This window comes from Scyliorhinus torazame, chromosome 6 (genome assembly GCF_047496885.1).
Source record: "Scyliorhinus torazame isolate Kashiwa2021f chromosome 6, sScyTor2.1, whole genome shotgun sequence".
NCBI classification, from domain to species: Eukaryota; Metazoa; Chordata; class Chondrichthyes; order Carcharhiniformes; family Scyliorhinidae; genus Scyliorhinus; species Scyliorhinus torazame.
This window is the reverse complement of record NC_092712.1, coordinates 311,586,342-311,603,645: the sequence shown is the minus strand read 5'-3', so window position 1 is coordinate 311,603,645 and position 17,304 is coordinate 311,586,342.

The following is a 17,304-nucleotide window of genomic DNA, read 5'->3' as shown; positions in this document are numbered from 1 at the left end:
TCGCGATACTCAGTTCAAGGGCAATTAAGGATGGGCAATGGAGGCTGGACTTGTGAGTGACACCCGCAACATATAAATTAATAAAATAAACCCCAGTCCCTCCACGTAACTCTTCTGGTAACGCTTCTTTGCAGCCTCTCTGGAACAAAGGGATTCATTGTTTTCTCCTTCATTTACAGGTTCCTTGTTAGTGTCCAATGACATTCATTTGCTCCGTAATCCTAAAAATCTTCAATTATCGGGAATATAGAACAAAGAACAATACAGCACAGGAACAGGCCCTTCGGCCCTCCAAGCCTGTACCGGTCATGATACCAACCTTTGCCAAAACCCTCACTACATCCTTGTGCCGTAGCCCTCTATACCCATCCTATCCATGTGTTTATCAAGATGCCTTTTGAACACCGTTAATGTATCTGCTTCCACAACCTCCCCTGGCAACTTGTTCCAGGCACTCACCACCCTCTGCGTAAAAAACCTGCCTCGGACATCTCCTCTAAACATTGCCCCACGGACCTTAAACCTATGTCCCTGGTGACTGACCCCTCCACCCTGTGAAAGAGTGCCTGCCCATCCACTCTATCCATGCCCCTCATAATCTTGCAGACCTTTATCAGGTCGCCCCTCAACCTCCGTCATTCTCATGAAAACAGACCGAGTCTATTCAGCCTCTCCGCATAGCTAACACCCTCCAGACCAGGCAACATCCTGGTAAACCTCCTCTGCACCCTCTCCAAAGCCCCCACATCCTTCTGGTAGTGTGTCGACCAGAATTGCACACAATATTCCGAGTGCGGCCTTACCAAGGTTCTATACAACTGCTGCCTGAAAGGGCGGTGGAAGCAGTTTCAAAAGGAAATTGGACCAATACTTCCTTAAAAAATACAGAGCTATGAGGCAAGAGCAGGGCGTGGGGCGGAACTTATTGGATAGCTTTTTGTAAGACTGGTGCGAGCATCATTGAATGAATCGCCTCCAGCCATGTCGTATCATTCCATGGATTTTTTAAATATTCATTTAGGTGCCCATCACTAGCTGGGCCAGCATTTGTTTGCTAGGCCATCTCAGTTAAGGGTCAATCACATTGTCCTTCCTTCCCTGAAGGGACATTAGTGGACCAGATGGGGCTCTTGTGACCATCAACAACGGCATCATTAGAATTAATTGAAATTTCGCCCGTTCAAATGGGATTCGAACCCTGGTCCCCAGAGCATAATCTCTGGATTATTAGTCCAGCGACAACACTGTTACACCACTGCCTCCCCAGTGTTAAACCAACTTGATTGTTGAAATTGAGAGGGTGGTGGTGCGACGGCACCCTAAATATAATTGAGTGGCTTACAAGGCCATTTCAGCGAGTGGTTAGGATTTGGAGTCACATTTAAGATTCCCTCCACAGAGGACCAGATGGTTTTTATAACAATCCTGTTGCTCCATGGTTACTGTAGTGATCTGTATATATGAAGACATATAAAGGGTTAATGACTACATCATAGTGTAAGACAACCACTAGATGGCAGCACTAGATCCATGCATAAATATGTGAACTCAGAGGATCTTGCTCGCTTCGAACCAGGAGTGACTAGATAGCAGTGTGTTAGAGAGATGTAGTATAGTTAGTACAGTTAGTATAGTTAAATAAAGTTAATACTTATTCTGAATTGCTTTATCACCAGTTATAATTATGTAAGAGTGAATTAACTCATCTCAACATTATTTGATTTGTTATTCAATTAAACCTATTTGCTTTAAGTTGAAGATTGGTAGTTTCTTTTGAATCTAACCATCAGACCATTCTGGAAGTGCAAAGCAAAGAGTTACGACATATTGCAAACAAGTAATATAACAGTTACCATTAGTTTTTTTAATTAAAATTAAATTTCCTAGCTACGCGGGGAGAATGTGCAAACTCCACACGCACAGTGACCCGGGGCCAGGATCGAACCTGGGTCCTTGGCACCGTGTGGCAACAGTGCTAACCAATATGTAGTCCAGTAATATAACCACCATGCCATGGCACCACTATAAACAGCAGAGGTTCACCTGTAACTCCAGCAGAGGTCAGTGTAATATTTTAGTTACATGGTCGTAACTGAGAGAACCTGCTGCCTAATGGGATGGCTGCTTATATTACTGCTTCACAAGTTAAGATAAAAGTTTTTCCAAATTGCTGTTTTCTTTGATAATGTCTAACTGTGACAGATATGTTACATTTTTGGTCTTTTTCTTAAAGAGATGTGTGCTGTGGATTTTGCTGTTAATTAGGAGCAGGCATCTTGGGACCAGTGGAACTAGTTGATAAGACTACTAAATTAAATTGGGAACTGCAGCAGTTCTCTCTCCAGTCATTCCCCCCACAGCCACACACACAGACCCTTGTGCCTATGCCTGGACTCCAATGTTTAATTGGCTTTTGTGGAGTTCTTCTGACTGAATACAATCCAAAGTTGCATCTCTCACTCCAAACATATTGCGATTCCTTCGCTGCCACTGGGCCAAAATCCTGGAACCCTCGACCGAACAGCACTGTGGGTGTACCTGCTCTACACAGACTGCAGCACTCCAAGAAGACAACTCACCACCACCTTCTCAGGGACGATTGGGGATGGGCAGTAAGTGCTGGGGGTAAGGGTGCCAGTTACTATGTGAATCAAAGTGTCTCAAGGAAGAAATAGGCCTGAATGTGAACCTTCGGGCTGAACACCCAGTTTAATAAAGACTAAAGTGTCTCCACAGAAAGAAAGCATGCTGCTTGTGAGTACTGAATGAATGATTCTGTAAGGAAGGCCATTACCTGTAAACTAGAGGCTTCGATCAACCAGCTTGCTAAGGAACCATTATTCAAAGCAAAGACTCTTAGCTTTGCACAGTTGGTCATTCTTCACTGTGAGGTCATTGCTCTTCTTCACTTTTTCTGAGACGGTCCCTCGGATCGAGGGTGACTTGCTTCTACTCTGGGTTGATGGGCGCTGGGATGGCGGAAATAGCATGGAGCAGATGGTGCTTGAAGTAGTGCGTAGGTGGATTGGTTGGAGCTTTGTCCGCTCCCTCTGATGCCTCAGTATTTCCGATGAAGCATCTTGATGCACTCGGTGTCTTCCCAAATGGACCTTCCCCATTTTGATTGGCCACAGGCCAGGGTATCCCATGAGTCAATGGGGATGTTTGACCTCTCTGCACGGTAGCACACGTGGCTAGCACTGTGGCTTCACAACGCCAGGGTTTCAGGTTTGATTCCCCGCTGGGTCACTGTGTGGAGTCTGCACGTTCTCCCGGTGTCTGTGTGGGTTTCCTCCGGGTGCTCCGGTTTCCTCCCACGGTCCAAAGATGTGCAGGTTAGGTGGATTGGCCATGCTAAATTGCCCTTAGTGTCCAAAAATATTAGGAGGGGTTATTGGGAAGTGAGGTCTTAAGTGGGTAGGTGGAGATTCAATGGGTCGAATGGCCTCCTTCTGCACTGTATGTTCCATGTTCTTTGGCGATGCTTTGAGGACATCCTTGACGCGTTCCCGGTGACCTCCTGGCAATCTCCTGCTGCAGTTGAGTTTCAAACGGAGCAATTGCTTTGGGAATCTGGCGTCGGGCACACAAATGAAGTGTCCCACCAGCGGGTGGTTTGGGGTGATTAGCATCTTGAGGCTGCCATTACGTCAAGTGTTGACAAGTTCTTCAACTGCAGGAGGTATAGCAGATGAGCCCAATCCCATTTCCACCCCACAGGTAATCATCCCTGCTCGGTCTGCATTATCAAAGGTGCTGTCTTCTGAATGACACATTAACAAAGCCATGTCTGCCCTCTGGACTTGAGCGATCCCAAGGCCAATAGTCTGAATAAGAGCAGGGACAATTAATCCCCCACCCCCCTCCACCCAGGCCAATATTCCCCCCCCCCCCCCCCTCAATCAACATTGCAAAAAACAGATTCTCTGGTCGTTGGCTGTTTATCTGCTGTTGCTTTTACTTTAAGCCTTTGCAAACAACCAAATACCTTTTGAAGTGAAGTGTTTCGGAATGTCCCGTGGTTGCAAAAGACCAAGTACTTATTTCATGGGGAAACAATGGGGGTTTTATCAGCTAAATAGTGGGGCGACTTTTTAAACTTGGAGCTTTGTTGCTCTATCCTCTGGTGTTCAGCAGGCAGCCAGGGAATGGCTGGCTGTGTTGGAGTATGACGCCAATGGCTGGCTGTGTTGGAGTATGACGCCAAGAAACACTTCCACGCCTAATGCTGCAAAGCTGAATCCACTCCGGAGTCTTGCCCACTCGTCACAGGTGCAGATTTTCAGCAAGTGTCAGCACTTAAGAAGCTGAAGTGAGAACCATGTCTGATTTTCTTTCTCTCTCTCTTTCCCAAGCCTAGCATATAGAAGCTGATTGTATCCCTCCAGCCGTTGCTCGACTAGACATTGAATTGGCAACTTTCCTGCTCTCCATGACTCACAACCCGGCGAGGGACCAGATAGGTTCCAATAAAGAGAGCCGGGGGTCCAAGATGTGCTCTATTTCTCCCAACTGTTGGCCTCGGTCCAAGGACGCATCCTGGGAAACCCTGGAGATGTGTAAGTGGCTGTATACACCGTTTCTCCAGGATTTCCACCCAGCAGCTCCTGCTCGCTGACCTACACTGGCTCCCGGTCCAGCAATGCCTCCGTTTTCAAACTCTCAGCCTTCTTTTCAAATCCCTCCATGGCCTCGCTTCCTATCACAGCAACCTCCTCCAGTCCTGTAACCTTCCGAGATCTCTGCACATGCCCAATTTTAATCGCTCTACTATTGGTGGCCAGGTCTTCAGCTGCCCAGACCCTGAGCTCTGGAATTCCCTCCTCAAAACATGTTTCCCTCTTGAATATCCTTGAAGATGCGGCAAGATACCTACCTCTAGGGCAGCACGGTGGCGCAAGTGGTTAGCACGGTTGCCTCACGGCACTGATGTCCCAGGTTCGATCCCTGCTCTGGGTTGTCATAATATACACCAGTATATCATGGTGCAGACACACACACACTGATGGACATGCAGTGGGACCAATCAGCATACACAACACAGCAGCCAATCACCAGTGAGAGCACACGCACTACAAAGACAGGGAACAGGAGAGTTCCCGCTCATTCTAGTAGCAGCCAGCTCGGAGCACAGAGCTCACAGCCTGCAACACAGACATTCACCATGTGCTGAGTGCATCACCTGGTTAGGACTAGGCAAGGGTCAACAGTTAAAGCTGGTATTGCATTTACCCACAGTTCAAGTATGTTAATGTAGTCAACCTTACAATAAAATTGAGTTGCACCACTTCAAGTGTTGGTGACCTGTTTGTGATCCAGAACACCCAACACATCATGGGTCACTGTCCATGTGGAGGTTGCACATTCTCCGCGTGTTTGCGTGGGTTTCGCCCCCACAATCCAAAAAGATTTGCAGGGTAGGTGGATTGGTCACGCTAAATTGCCCCTTAATTGGAAAAAAGGAATTGGATATTCTAAATTTTTTTTAGAAAGATACCTCCCTCTTTGGCCAAGATTTTGGTCACTGGTCTAATATCTCCTTGAGCAGTGCAGAGTTCGATAAGGCTCCTACGAAGCACAAAAGGGACATTTTACTCTGTAATCGGTGCTGTATAAATGCAAGTTGTTGTTGAATGATCAGAAGAACATCCTCCTCTCTCCAAGCCAATCACATATTGTATTTATGGACAGTGAGACGTGGAGTGAGAGAGGCTGGAAGAAAGACCGAGAACGTGGAAGATGCTGCCAACGGCCCCATTAAGGCGATGGTGACAATGAATGAATAGGTTTGTAAGTTACAGACCCCCCAAGAGCAAGATTCTTTTCCTACTCCAGCTTGCCACCCGACAAAACTATCTAGTTTGGCTCTGAAGGAGCAGTGCGAACAATCATCCAGGTAAAGACCATGCTGCCCAAGTGCAGACCGAGACAAAAGAGACCCATCAGTTGAAACCAACCTTTAAGCTTGAAACTAATCTCGCTGGGAGTTTATCCCCCCCCCCCTCCTTTTCGAATGTGAAGATGGTCTCTTGGTAAAGTGAACAAAAAGCCTGTACAAACCCGAGAGTAGAGAGTCTGAAGCAGTACCGCAACATCTTGTCTGAAGAGCATCATCATGTAGTGTCCCGCAGGCATTCCAACCCGTCCCACATAAAAGACCATCTTCCAAAATGATCAATCAAATATCTTACGCTGAAATCTCTCACACCTGTCTTAATTTGCACTTGAGACTGGAATTTAATTGGCTTCTGCACAGACTCAATTCATCTAAACTTTCAAAAATATTGCTCCTCCCGAAACGAAGCAAGGTATTTATGTTTCTTTAATATTGTGTCAAGACGCTGATAGCCCCCGACCCCAGCGAATCGGGACAAGTTCACCTTTAGATTGCTGCCGGCTACAGAATATTCATTCATCCGGAGCCAGCGCCACAGGTCCAGAACAACATAAAAGCAACGAAATGCTGGGCTGCTGTGTCAGCTGTGGCTCAGGGGGTAGCACTGTTGCCTCTGACACTGAAGGTTCTTGGGTTCGATTAGGTCTCACGGCAAGATTTGAGCTCCAAAGCTCAAGGCAGCCTCTTGGTGCAGCAGTGAGAGAGTGCTGCAGTGTGACAGGGGCTGTCTTTTAAAGGACACCTTAAACTGAGGCCCCATCCGCATCGTTGGAAGTGAAAGATCCGATTACATTATTTGAAAGAAGAGCAGGGGGGTTTACTTAATTGAATGATACCTTGGAGCGCTATTCTCCAGCCCTTAGGATTCTCTTTTCCCATTGGCAGCGCATGGGTTTCCTGGCGGTGTGGGCGTGGCTTCAATGGGAGATCCCATTGACGAGCGGCGGGAAGAGCTATACCCTTCGCCAGCGAATGGCACGGCGCCGAGAAAAACGCGACTGGGGGACTGGAGAATCCCACCCCTTCTCGCAAGCACAACGTTAACAAAAAAGTTTTTTTAAAACGAAACAAGCCATTTAAATGCCATCAACAGCAGTGAGCAATTCACGTTATTGGCGAACAGCGACACATACGCCATTGACACAATGGCACTTGACATCATTTTTGCAACTGCTTATGACCAATGATCCAAGCAGGTTTGTGATAGAATTTCATGATTTTGCAATTAAACATTTCATGAGTTCATAGATCATAGAATTTACAGTGGAGAAGGAGGCCATTTGCACAGGCCCATGGAAAGATCCTATCTAAGCCCACTCCTCCACCCTATCCCTGTACCCCAGTAACCCCATCTAAGTTCTAGCTGTAACTGTTAAAATGCCCATCACCCGGGGGATTTATACACACCTGGTATCCTTTTAAAATTAGAAATCCGCTTAGGTAAGTATTTTTAAGAGTTTAAAAAAAAATTTAGAGTACACAATTCATGTTTTCCAATTAAGGGGCAATATAACGTGGCCAATCCACCTACCCTGCACATCTTTGGGTTGTGGGGGCAATACCCACACAAAGACGGGGAGAATGAGCAAACCCCACATGGACAGTGACCCAGAGCCGGGATCGAACCTGGGACCTCGGTGCCGTGAGGCTGCAGTGCTAACCACTGTGCCGCCTTTTAAGAGTTGATAACAAAAATAAATGGGTTTGATCGATCAAGAGCAAGGAGGGGGTGGGGGTGCGCATATGAGCCCTTAACGAGCCACATGTTGCTGTGGAGCCACAGGTGACCCCTGAACTAGGCTTTTGCCCGTCCCCTCCTAATATTTCCTCTCCAGCTTGGCTCACAGAAGCTTTTGCCTTCTGCTTCCACACAGCGCCTTGTGACATTGTTCTGTGTTAAACACGCAGTATAAATACAAGCTATTGTTCCTTGCAGCAGTGGGTCTATTAATAAAGTAAAATGTTTGAACTCGCATGGTAGCAATCACTGTTCACAATGAGCTTGTTATACAGATGCTGCTAATGATTTTGGAGATTTTTGCCTGCAAATTGGTTGAATCACAAAAGCAGGGGCAGCGGTGTTTCTAAGCAATGAAGAGGTGTCCCCTATGAACAGTTCATGAATACCTTGCAGTCTGCCGCTGCTTAATGGAATTGGCCATCTGCTGTACACACTAACATTGTGGCGTTGTACAGTCACCATAGTAAGGAAGAATATTTAGAAGCTTCTTCTGGTAATGAGATAAAACAACAAGGAAATGAAGGGAGTAAAGGCGAGACGCCGGTGTTTTTACATCCTTGGAGTCTTGTGGTGCTTGTTGCAGGGGGTTCCTGCTGGTTGAGAGTTGGTCACCTTCAGGCGCTATGGAAATGCAGTCATTAGACAAACAATTTGGAGCATGTGAAAAAGTTGGATATTTTCAAATACTGCAGGGCCCCCTCGATAAGTATTCCAATGATTTCTGTAAGTGTGTGAAATAGCTGGGTCTTGGTGAATAACACTCTTGTCTACTAAGTTGGAAGGGTGTGGGTTCAAGTCCCGCTACAGGTCTTGAGCACAGATCCTGCCTGATGCTGCCGGTGGAGTGCCGAGGTAGTGCAGTACTGTTGTGAGGGGGGTACAATCCTTTGGATGACATTGTTAAACCGAAGCCCGGCCCGCTCTCTTAGGCGGATGTAAAGGATCCCACGGTATAGTTTCTCAGCCGAGGCAGGGGAGTTCTCTCCACTCTCCTGGCAAGTTTTCATTCCTCAGTCAACATCACAAAGAAACAGACAATGCGATTATGATCACATTTCTGTTTGTGGGAGCTTGCTGTGCACAAATTGGTTGTTGTGTTTCCCACACGACAATACTGACTACATTTCAAAAGTGCTTCATTGGCTGTAAAGCGCTGTGGGTGTCCTGTGGTCATGCTATATAAACGCAAGGCTTTTTGCCTCGAATGTTTTCCTCGGGCCCCATTGTGCTGACTTCCCGACTCAGCTGTGCATTGGTGCCTGTTCTGCGTCCAGTACTTGGTGACAAGGCGACGAGAGATCCAATCAGCAGTTACAAACGGTTGTTCTTGTCCAAGTGGAGGTTTGACGACAGACACCTTCAAAGGCTTGGGTCACAGGTCATGTCTCGACCTTGCTGCCAGTATGCTTGCGAGATCTGGATGAGCGAGAGGAAAGAGTGGACCCAGTGATTTTAAAAATGTTTAAGTTATCCCATCCATGCCGGCTCACGGTGAAACATAAAAGGGAAGCGCTTTCAACCCACAGCTTTGAAGTCAGCAAGAATTCCCCAGTGATATTGTACATTCCTTTCACAGAGAGATGAGTTCCATAACATATCTATGCGATTTAAGCTATTCAGATTTGTAAAAACATCCACGCTCGACAAAATTAACTCAGATGGTTGACTATTTAAACATATAAACTTTTTAATGAATAGGTCACTAATTTTTCTTGCACTTAAGAGTCCTTCCTGTGCATTTCCTTTGTTCCCATTTCTTTTATTTTATTATTTTTGGTCCATGAACCCATAATCAGGATGTGCCTTTAAGCAGAAGACTCTGTTGAAACAACCTGCTTGCCTGGACACTGTGTTCCCAGATTTTGCATTTTAGTGAATACAAAGCAGACTGCTCGGCTCCGAGTGGACCTTAGGAACCAGCTTTGAAGGGATTTGGTTCAATTGGTTAATGGGCAAATGGTGGGTTGGCCAGGGACAGTATTCTGCCTGACAATAGTCAGTGGTTCGTTCCTGCTTTCCGAGAGAACTTGGCAGAGATGTTTAGACCTTGGCAGTGAAAGGGTCTCTCTCTCTCTCTATCTATCTCTCTCTCGCTCTCTCTCTTTCTTTCTTGATAAAGTGAAATAACTGCTCTGTTGTTCTAAAAACAGAGTACTTTGCTATGAACCTGCAATGACGCTGAGTCTGCGGAGAAAATAGACAACCTTGCCGGCGAAAACCATCTCAAGTGTGGAAGGAAGAAGTACCAAAAGGAAAGCCTGAACTTCAGAAAGACATTGACTGGAAGTCACCCCAGTGCATCAAGAATCCATATCTTTTTCTTTTTCTTTTCCTTCCCTTTCTACCAGCTTTTCCCCTCTGTGTTGTTTGTCTGTGTGCGTGTGTGTGTGTGTGTGTAGAGAGAGAGTGGGGCAAGTTAAATGGGAAGGTTGGATAGTAGATAGTCGGTTGCATTCTCTGTCCGTACTGTACATAATAAAAGGTTACTTGTGTTTTAAAGTTACAAACCTGGTGTCTGTAGTTTATTGGGCTCAATCAAGGACCTCAGAAATTTTAAATAAAATCTAATTTCACCTGTGTTGCGGCTCCGGGTCAAGTAGGGCTAGAATTGACCGCGCCCTAGCCCAGGGTATTGTGCCTATATCCTGTCATTTCCCACACTACCACAATATGGTAGACACGGTAGCACAGTGGTTAGCACTGTTGCTTCACAGTGCCAGGGTACCGGGTTCAATTCCCGGCTTGGGTCACTGTCTGTGCGGAGTCTGCACGTTCTCCCCGTGTCTGCGTGGGTTTCCTCCGGGTGCTCCGGTTTCCTCCCACAAGTCCCGAAAGACGTGCAGGTTAGGTGAATTGGTCATTCTGAATTCTCCCTTAGTGTACTCGAACAGGCGCCGGAGTGTGACGACCAGGGGATTTTCACAGTAACTTCATTGCAGTGTTAATGCAAGCCGACTTGTGACACTAGTAAAGATTATTATTATGTCTGCCCTTCAAAAAACACTTCATTGGCTGTAAAGCACTTTGAAACATCCTGAGGCGCTATAGAAATGCAAGTATTTCTTCCTCACCTCAAGATATGGAGTTCACAGACAGTATTCCCCTTTAGTGTGAGTCCCTATCTGCTATTTGAGCTGTCGCAAGCGGTATCCAAATTCTATGCACTCACACGCTTTCAACGATAAGGAGTGGGGGCCCTGGCTTATTCCACCTCTGATGTGAGACCAATGCCAGTGCTCCACTAGGGATTGGCTAGATGTTTGTAATGGCAATAAAATTAGGACAGTTTCTATAATAGATGACTGATCCACAATGGCGTTTTGACACCTGGGCGCCAATTTAAGCTCTACCTCAAAAGGTTCAGGAGGGGATAAAAGATAAGGCTGAAAGACATCCAGTGGCGGCCACAGAGTGAGCGGTCACACATTTGGTGGTTCCTGCTTAAGGCAGATTTTCTTGGTCATTTCCTCAACCGAAGAGCAAAGTCATTGAGGGTAGAAGGGTACAGGAGTGCCCGGGAAAGGTAATACTCTGGTGTAGTTGGTGCCCAGGTGTCAAAATGGATCAGCAATGAGGAGTGCCACGAGAAAGAAGGTTGGAGCAGGAGATTTTACGTGGTGCGCCACAGGGAAAGATGGCGGTGCACAAGGGGCGGGCGGAGGGCACACTGCCCGCCCAGTGGTCGACAGAGCAGTTCTTGAACAACAAGTTTCAGCAGCAGAGGAAAGAGGCCCTGGAGGACCTGGCCAAGGCGGTGAAGCCGCTGAGACCTGGGATCGAGAGAGTGGAGCAGAGGCTGGATGTCCGTGGCCGGGCTATCCAGAAAGTGGAGGAGGCGGTGGGGGAGGACGAGGAACAATTGGCCTTGCTGGTGGCTGAGATGAGAGTGATGCGGGAGAGCCAGAAAAGTTGAGGGAGAAGTGGAGGATTTGGAGAATCGATCCCGAAGGCAAAAGCTAAAGATTATCAGGAGGCCTGAAGGTATTGAAGGTGCGGAGGCTGCAGGTGGGGAGGCCGCAGTGGATGTGGCGAGGATGCTGGAGAAATTGATGGGGGAGGGGGACCTGCCTCTGGAGATAAACCGAGCGCACAGGGCACTGAGGAGGGGGCTGCAGGCGGGTGAGTCGCCGATGACGATGGTGGTGCGGTTGCATCACTTTCTGGACAAGGAGAAGATCCTTCAATTGTCCAGGCAGACCAGGAAATATACCTGGGAAGGGAGTGAGCTGAGGGTGCACCAGGACCTGTATGCGGAGCTGACAAAGAGGAGGGCCGGGTTTAACCGGATCAAGGCTGCCTTTCCAAAAAAGGGGGTGGGGTTTGGAGTTCTCTACCCGGCCCGCCTGTGAGTGGCTTTCCAGAAGCGAAAGTTTTATTTCGACATGCCAGAGGAGGCAATGGAATTTATGAGGGACAATGGACTGCGAGGAGTGCGAGGACATTGAAGGTGTTTTGTGTGATCTTTAAAGTGTCTGGTGGTGGGTTTTTGGGGCAGGTTTTGACTGGGGAGCAATGATGGTGAGTGTGCCTTTTGTTGCTCTTGTAGGAAACATGGTTGGGTTGGTTGTGGGGGGTTTGGGTAACTGGAGGGAGGAAGGATAGTTCGAGGCCTTGGGGGCCACCATGCTAGCTGGGCGGGCTACTTAAAGGGAGTGAAGTAGGGGGCTGCCAGGAGGAAGGCGTGGGGGAGGGGGAGGGAGATGTTAATTTGTTGAGGAAGGGGGGGGGGTTGTTGACATGGGTGTGGTTGGTGTGGCGCAGTTGGGAAGAGATCGATGACGATGGACATCCGAGGATGGGCCTTGTGGGTTGCGTGACAAGGTCCAGGGCGGGCTCCAAAAGGCACATGGCTGATTGGCAGGGGAAGGGGAGTGGAGCCCCCTAACCAGGCTGGTCACGTGGAATGTGATGGGGGTTGAATGGGCCAGTTAAACGGTTGCGTGGGTTCACGCATCTGAAGAGTTTGAAGGCGGACGTGGCTTTTTTGCAGTGGACACACCTGAAATTGGGGGACCAGACGAGGCTGAAAGGGACGGGTGGGGCAGGGGTTTCATTCAAGGCTGGATATGAGGCCGAGGGGACTGCTGGTTAATGAGCAGGTTGTGATCGAGTTGGGGAGTGTTGTGGCCAAACCAAGGGGGGATTTGTGATGGTTAGTGGAAAGTTAGAGGAACAAAGAACAAAAACAAAGAACAAAGAAATGTACAGCACAGGAACAGGCCCTTCGGCCCTCCAAGCCCGTGCCGACCATACTGCCCGACTAAACTACAATCTTCTACACTTCCTGGGTCCGTATCCTTCTATTCCCATCCTATTCATATATTTGTCAAGATGCCCCTTAAATGTCCCTATCGTCCCTGCCTCCACTACCTCCTCCGGTAGTGAGTTCCAGGCACCCACTACCCTCTGCGTAAAAAACTTGCCTCGTACATCTACTCTAAACTTTGCCCCTCTCACCTTAAACCTATGCCCCCTAGTAATTGACCCCTCTACCCTGGGGAAAAGCCTCTGACTATCCACTCTGTCTATGCCCCTCATAATTTTGTATACCTCTATCAGGTCGCCCCTCAACCTCCTTCGTTCCAGTGAGAACAAACCGAGTTTATTCAATCGCTCCTCATAGCTTATGCCCTCCATACCAGGCAACATTCTGGTAAATCTCTTCTGCACCCTCTCTAAAGCCTCCACATCCTTCTGGTAGTGTGGCGACCAGAATTGAACACTATACTCCAAGTGTGGCCTAACTAAGCTTCTATACAGCTGCAACATGACTTGCCAATTCTTATACTCAATGCCCCGGCCAATGAAGGCAAGCATGCCGTATGCCTTCTTGACTACCTTCTCCACCTGTGTAGCCCCTTTCAGTGATCTGTGGACCTGTACTCCTAGATCTCTTTGACTTTCAATACTCTTGAGGGTTCTACCATTCACTGTATATTCCCTACCTGCATTAGCCCTTCCAAAATGCATTACCTCACATTTGTCCAGGTTAAACTCCATCTGCCATCTCTCCGCCCAAGTCTCCAGACAATCTAAATCCTGCTGTATCCTCAGACAGTCCTCATCGCTATCCGCAATTCCACCAACCTTTGTGTCGTCTGCAAACTTACTAATCAGACCAGTTACATTTTCCTCCAAATCATTTATATATACTACAAAGAGCAAAGGTCCCAGCACTGATCCCTGTGGAACACCACTGGTCACAGCCCTCCAATTAGAAAAGCATCCCTCCATTGCTACCCTCTGCCTTCTATGGCCTAGCCAGTTCTGTATCCACCTTGCCAGTTCACCCCTGATCCCGTGTGACTTCACCTTTTGTACTAGTCTACCATGAGGGACCTTGTCAAAGGCCTTACTGAAGTCCATATAGACAACATCTACTGCCCTACCTGCATCAATCATCTTAGTGACCTCCTCGAAAAACTCTATCAAGTTAGTGAGACACGACCTCCCCTTCACAAAACCGTGCTGCCTCTCACTAATACGTCCATTTGCTTCCAAATGGGATGCCGGTTGTTCTGGTAAACGCCTATGCCCCGAATTGGGATGATGTGGACTTTATCTGGTGGGTGGTGGGGAGTGTCCCGGACTTGGATTATGGGGGGGTGGGGGGGGGATTCTAATATGGTTAAAGATCCGAGCTTGGACCGGTCGAGTCCCAAATCGATGAGGGTGTCGGCAGTGGCAAAGGAGCTGAGGGTGTTTATGGAGTGCATGGAGGAGGTGGACCCGAGGAGGTTTGGGAGGCTGAGAACGAAGGACTTATCATACTTCTCCCATGTGCATCTGTACAAGATGCTGTTGGTGGAATAATCAGCGATTGTGGTTTGGGGCGGGGGCGGGGGCGGGGGGGGAGGGCGGGGGGAGGGGGGGGAGGGGGGGGGGTGCCCGCAATGGAGACTGAATGTGCGATTGTTGGCGGGTGAGGTGTACGAGGGGGTGAGGGCTGCCATTCGGGGGCACGTGGAGCTAATCGACACAGGGGAGGTCACGGCCACCAGGCAGGGAGAAAGCCAGGCTGTGGGAGGCACTCAATGCGAGAGTCAGGGGGGAGTTTATACCAATCCGGGCGCATATTGAGAAAACAGAGCGGAAGGAGAAGGCAGGACCTGTGGGCGAGACATTGAGGGTGGACAGGAAATACTCGGAGGCGCCAGAGGCAGGGCGACTGAAGGAGAGGCAAAGAAAGGCTCCAGATTAAGTTTGGGCTAATTTCTATGGGGAAGGTGGTGGGGCAACTACAGGGGGCCAGAGGAACAGTGTGTGCGTATGGGGAGAAGGCGAGTAGGAGTTGGCTCAACAGCGGAGAAAGCAAGAGGTGGCAAAGGAGATTGGCAGAGTTAAGGATGAAAAGGGCAAGTTGGTGATGGATCCAGAGGGGGTGAATGGGCTGTTCAAGACAATTTATAAACGGCTATACGAGTCAGAGCCCCCAGCCGGCGAGAGGGGATGCGACTGTTCTTGGATGGGGCAGAGTTTCCTAAAGTAGAGGAGGGACTGGTTCGGGGACTGGGGGCCCCAATTGGGCTGAGGGAGGTGATGGGTTGAGCACTTTGGCGATCTGTTTATCGGGGGCAAATTTGCAAAGTTGGAGAACCTGGAGGATGTGTGAGTTGCCCAAGGAGAATGGTTTTAGGTATCTGCAGGTCTAGGACTTGGTAAGGAGAGGGATGCCGTCCTTTCCTGGGCTGCCACCCCTGAGGTTGCAGGACCAGGTGCTGTTGTTTGATGAGATAGGGGAGGGGAAGGTGTCGGATGACTATAAGGAGTTTTAAAAAATATATAAATTTAGAGTACCCAATTTTTTTTTTTCAATTAAGGGGCAATTTAGTGTGGCCAATCCACCCAGCCGGCGCACCTTTTGGGTTTTGGGGCTGAGACCCACGCAAACACGGGGAGAATGTGCAAACTCCACACAGACAGTGACCCGGGTCGGGATTGAACCATGGTCGTCAGCGCCGTGAGGCAGCAGTGCTCGCCACTGCACCACTACGCCACCCGTTTAAGGAGCTGATGGAGCGGGTGCAAGACCTGGTGGGAGATATTAAGTGTAAGTGGGAGGAGGAGCTGGGAGGGGAGGTGGGGGGGCCGAGATGTGGGCGGAGGCCTTGCAGAGGATGAACGTGTCCTCGTCGTGTGCGAGGTTAAGCCTCATCCAGTTTAAAGTGATATATGGGGCTCATATCACGGTGGCGAGGATGAGTAGGTTCTTTAAGGGGATGGAGGATAGGTGTGGGCGGTGAACGGGGGGGGGGGGGGGGGCACGAAACACGTCCACCTGTTCTGGGCATGTCCAAGACTGAGGGGTTTCTGGAAGGGGTTCTCAGATGTGATGTCCGAGGTTCTGGGAGTGGAGGTGGTCCCGAGTACAGGGGTGCCGATAATTGGGGTGTCCGAAGATCGTGGAGTCCAAGGGGTGAGAGGTGCCAATATTTTGGCCTTTGCCTGCCTGATAGCCCAGAGTCGGATCTTGCTTGGGTGCAGGGACTCAGGGACTCATAGTCATGAAAGCGGGGGGGTGGGTGATTGATCTGGCGGGATTCATGAGGCTGGAGAAGGTCAAATTCGTCCTGACGGGGTCGGCTGACGGGTTCACCCGAAAGTGGAAGCCATTTATTGATTTCTTTAAGGAGGACTGAGAGGGGGCGGGGGGCAGGGTAAGGGGATTAAAATGGGGAAGGCGGGATGTGAGGAGGGGCGCGGGGGGGGGGGGGGGGGGGGTGTTGGTTGCCTGTTGAATTGTTTGGTTCTTCTGGTTGTATTTACGAAAATGTCTTCAATAAAAATATTTTTTGAAAAAAGATAAGGGAACCAAAGTGAGCGATGGAGTTATATTAGGCTGACAGTGTAAGGAGTTATAAATAATTTCCTGGAAAATGCATTGCCATGAATCATAATCAGTTTCACAAATCACAGCAATTCAAGTTGCAGAAAAACATTCAAAGCAAATTTATGACTCGGTTTGTTTTCAATAACAGAAGAGATTTTAGCTCAAGACATTGGCAGCTCTATGTTTCCTGCTGGTTCAGCTGGCACGGCAGCATTGAAACAAATGGCGATATTAGTCATAAACCACACGTATACACAGGAATAGGAGATGGTGGCGCAGTGGTAATGTCACTGGGCTGAGATTCTGTGATGTGGGTTCAAATCCCACCGTGGCAGCTGATGGAATTTGAATTCAATTAATAAAATCTGGATTTGAAAGCTCGCCATCAGTAATGCTGTCGGCTGATTGTTGTTAAAACCCACCTTGTTCACGAATGAAAATGATAATGTTTATTGTCACAAGTAGGCTTACATTAACACTGCAATGAAGTTACCGTGAGAATCTCCTCGTCGCCACACTCCGGCACCTGTTTGGATACACGGAGGGAGAAATCAGAATGTCCAAATTACCTAACAAGCACGTCTTTTGGGACTTGTGGGAGGAAACTGGAACACCTGGAGGAAACCCACTGATGCACTATCAATTACGACGAGACGAGAGTAGAGAGTAATTACACAGAGATGTGTGGCCTCCTACAGCAGCTTACGAAATGGCTGCTGTTCGGAGAGCGCACACATGAGGCGGAGCCAGCAGGCAGGGATCAACCCCCGTACCTGTAGTACAGGGGCCTTACCGTAATACCCAGATATACAATATAATACAACAGTGGTGACTACC